The following is a 5,000-nucleotide window of genomic DNA, read 5'->3' on the forward strand; positions in this document are numbered from 1 at the left end:
CACAAGAGCCTCTGAGGATGTTCAAATTAAACTGGCAGGTAAGACTCATGCCATGTCATGCCATGCCATGCCATGCCATGCCCTGCCCTGCCCTGCCTTTCCTCGACCCCCACCACCACCGCCACTCTCCTGTCACGGCGCCCTGACACCTACTATTGGTCAACCCTGCCTTCTCTACACCCCTTGATTTGTTAGCACTCGAGAGACACCCGACAACCCGACAACCACCACTGCCACCGCCACTGGAGCTGTTTATGCTCACACACACACACACACACACACACACACACACACACACGAGAACATAAAACAGGATCAGGAGGAGAAAATAAAGGATGAAAGAACGAAATAATAAGATAATAATGACTCTCTCTCTCTCTCTCTCTCTCTCTCTCTCTCTCTCTCTCTCTCTCATGACAAAAAACGGAGTGTTATAATGAAGATGACCAATAGTGGATGGATGGATGATATATATATATATATATATATATATATATATATATATATATATATATATATATATATATATATATATATATATATATTGATATACTGATATTATACTAGCTACTCTGTACATTTCATACTAGTACTTACTGACGTTATATATAGCCAAGGTCCAAAGATAATTAATCTAAGGAACGAGCCACAAAACCTATGTTGAAGTCCTACCACTAGAATATCTACAAAACTAGGATAATTAGAATATGAATACTGATAATACTAACAGTAAATATACACACACACACACACACACACACACACACACACACACACACACACACACACACACACACACACATGGCTGAGTCAATAGGGAGCTTTAAAAGAAAGTTAGATAAATTCATGGATGGAGAAGATGGATGGAATAAGGTAGCTTAAGCACACAGGGACTGCCTCGTATAGGCCTGACGGCCTCTTGCAGCTTCCCTCTTTTCTTATGTTCTTATATACATACATACACATACATGCATACACACGTGCACATATACATACATGGACACACATACATGTATGCACACACATAAATATATAAGTAAACACACACACACACACAGAGAGAGAGAGAGAGAGAGAGAGAGAGAGAGAGAGAGAGAGAGAGAGAGAGAGAGAGAGAGAGAGAGAGAGAAGCACATGATAAAAACATGCACAACACAGATGACACTCCCTCAAACGATGAAGGACACACACACACACACACACACACACACACACACACACACACACACACACACACACCAGTAACATCCCTCTGATCTTCACCTTAATAGCCACGTGTGTCTACTGATAACACACACACACACACACACACACACACACACACACACACACACACACACACACACAGCAGTATTGTTAGGCCCAGGAACACCACGCTCGCTTTATAAGAGGCATATATACTACGAGCCATAAGCTAGGGTTAGATTAAACTGGGTAAGGTTAGGTTAGGTTAGACTATTACGTTAGAATAGGTTGGGCTCTGTTACGTTAGGTTATGGCAAATCAGGTTGGGTTAGGTTGAGTTCTATCACGTTACTTTAGGGTAGCTCAGGTTCGCCTCTGTTACGTTTTGTTAAGCTTTGGTAAGTCTTTTCATTCCTACTGGTTGAGGTAGTTAGTTAGTCAAGGTTGGGCTGGGCGGGGAGGCGCGGGGTAGATAGGCAGGTAGGAGGTAGTGTTGATAAGGTGTGTACAGTGAAGTGTGTGTGTCTGTCCGTCCGTCTGTCTGTCTGGTATTCTATTTTTTCTCTCACCCGCCCACCCACGTACAATATTACAGATAACATATCATCATCTTATAATACTCTCTCTCTCTCTCTCTCTCTCTCTCTCTCTCTCTCACACACACACACACACACACACACACACACACACACACACACAACTGCTAACCTAATCCTGACAGTGCATGTAAATGAAATGAGATGCGATCTACCACCACCACCACCACCACAACCACCACCATCATCATCACACTAACTACAACCATCACCATCACCACCACCACCACTATTCCCCTCCTCCCCCCATCTCTTGACATTTTCCCCTTAATCATCACCACTGCTATCTGCGCCATCACTATCACCACTACTGCTCCTTACTCTATCTACAACCTATGCCTCTAGTAGTAGTAGTAGTAGTAGTAGTAGTAGTAGTAGTAGTAGTAGTAGTAGTAGTAGAAGAATCCTATGTATCATTACTATTTTTCCACTACTATTATCAATCACCATTCTCTCTCTCTCTCTCTCTCTCTCTCTCTCTCTCTCTCTCTCTCTCTCTCTCTCCTGCCTCTTTCCACCAGCACCACCATCACCACCACTAAAACCTGCTGCCACCATCACCACCACCACCTTTGACCTCTGTTGTTGATTTGGGGATTGGAAAAGTTTACTCAACCCTCTCCCTCTCTCTCTCTCTCTCTCTCTCTCTCTCTGCTATAAATAGAGGTTGTTTACTGATTCCAAATTGAACACCTCTGAGCTTTTACCAGTTTCATTCCTTACTCTCTCTCTCTCTCTCTCTCTCTCTCTCTCTCTCTCTCTCTCTCTATCAGCACAAAGGCAGCGGAGTTGCTGAGTTTGCTGCAACACAACACAGCAAAATACCAGCTTCTCTTCCACCAACACACACACACACACACACACACACACACACACACACACACACACACACACACAGGATAAAATAGATCAAAGAAACTCTATGGATATGAAGATAGGTCAACATAAACTTTAATCCTGACCAGTACTAGGACGTGACAAATCCAGACAAGTAGTTATCTAGGCAAATGCAAATCTCTTACCACTAGTCCCTCACACTATTTCCCTCCTACAGCCTTGTAATCCCTCCATCTGGAATCTGTGTTAGAACAATAGCATTCCTACCTACCGACCTGCCTGTCTCACTGTCTGGCTGCCTTGCCTTGCCTTGCCTTGCCTTGCCTTGCCTGCCTTGCCTTGTAAACTGCTTCCCTCAAACAGCACAAGCGTTTGCACCAATGAAACCCACACACACACACATTCACACATTTCAACATCACGGCTCTTGTCTCTCAGATTCCTCAGTACTTCAGCTCATCATATTGTGAGGTGCAAGTCAGAGGAAAGAGATGGTTAGCTAACAATTACACAGCTAATGGTAACGTAATAGGAGGGAGTGATAACCTTTCCTTGGCCTATCTGTTAAGGCTACTACCAGAATAACCAGACACAGATAACACACTCCCTGCTACTCTCACACAATCAGACAGTAAAGGTTTGGAAAATAGCCTCTCCACACAAGGGCTCAAGTGACTGGTTCACTGCCTGGACTGAAGAGCTTGTTGAGAATGATGCTGCTTAGACTGGTTGCCCTCATCTGGTTCCTGACACACCTTGCAATGGTTACATCAAAAGCTGGCCAAACATTATACCATCATATTCCAAGAACATTCCAGGTACACATATAACAAAATAGGAAAGAAAATTTCATAGATCTTTTTTCCTGATTACATATCTCTTGTAGAATTTTAAGTTGGAATTTTTTTTTACTTGGCAGGAATTGCAGCCTTCTATTTGTTTACTCCAAGAAACGCCTGGAGAAACACTAACAAAAGTACACAAGACAAGAGTCATGACACTGCCACACTCCCTGCCTGAAGGTCAGTGAAGGGCAAGTGTCTCACCACTCAAAGGCTTGTTCAATTACACACTTAATCAAGCATCATCTGGCACCAAGCTGAAAAGTACAAGCCTCTCTGGGAGAAAGCACAAGTTGCCATGCCCATGAAGGTCATTCAGGACAACTCTATCACCACCCAAAGGCTTCTTCACAATTATCATACTACTCTCAACACTGACACCACCAAACACAACTTGTTCTTGCTACCAGATCAAAGGTTACAACTGTGTACTCTAGGAAACACACACACACACACACACACACACACACACACACACACACACACACACACACACACACACACAGGTTGTTACATTCTTGAGTCATTCTGGTCTACTTTATCACCACCTAAATCTTGTTCACAGTTGCACTCAACACTAACATCAGCTAACATTTGCCACAAGCTGAAAAGTTATGAGTACTCTGCAGGAAATGATGCTGGTTGCTACATCTGTGAAGGTCTCTTGGTCAACTCACATCACTATAACTTTTCTTGTATACTATTGTAACATCATCTAACTAACCTGAGTTGGTACAAGCTGAGGACTGATCATTACTCTATAAGGGATGACATGTACAGTGTTTCCTTTTTAATTTGGTTCTCTGACATACACTAAACAACTTTCTTGTCATACATTATTCCTTCAGCCATTAGAAAATCTTTGAAAAATCTTTCCATAAAAGTACTGTTCAGGAAAAAGGCCAGGTTAGTCCACCACTGAAGATAACATATCACAATGATCACCTGAGCTTGTTCCAAGAGAAACCACATCAAAGATTACAAAGGCACAGCAAGGCAAGGCACAGCCAAGGCACAGCGCGTCTTGTAGTGAGGCAGGTTCAGAAAGTCAATACTCTTACTGAGGTTAGGAGGAACACAGACACTATATATAACACAGCGAGTGTGTGTGTGTGTGTGTGTGTGTGTGTGTGTGTGCATCTGTTTGTGTGTGTGTGTGTGTGTGTGTGTGTGTGTGTGTGTGTGTGTGTGTGTGTGTGTGTGTGTGTGCCAAGACCTTACTAAGATATGTATGTATGTGTATAATTATTGTGCTTTATATCAAACAAGCCATTTACTGATGACTGGGAACTTTCACCACTGCACACACACACACACACACACACACACACACACACACACACACACACACACACTAGATCTGAAGATAAATGATGATAGCAATGACAAACAAGAAAGAAGCTCCATTTTCATTATCTTTCTATTCTATTAAGATATTGCATTCCCCTTCCCCCCATCTCTCTCTCTCTCTCTCTCTCTCTCTCTCTCTCTCTCTCTCTCTCTCTCAATCTTCACAGCAAAGCACCACCTTCCATGATAC

General features: G+C 42.8%; 1 protein-coding gene across 2 annotated transcripts in view; it reads right to left on the reverse strand.

The window, feature by feature from the left end:
• LOC123512098 (nuclear factor of activated T-cells 5-like) overlaps positions 1 to 5,000 on the reverse strand; it is a 44,251-nt gene that overhangs the window by 32,543 nt on the left and 6,708 nt on the right. The window lies entirely within an intron of this gene.

Source organism: Portunus trituberculatus, chromosome 32 (genome assembly GCF_017591435.1).
Source record: "Portunus trituberculatus isolate SZX2019 chromosome 32, ASM1759143v1, whole genome shotgun sequence".
Classification (NCBI taxonomy): Eukaryota; Metazoa; Arthropoda; class Malacostraca; order Decapoda; family Portunidae; genus Portunus; species Portunus trituberculatus.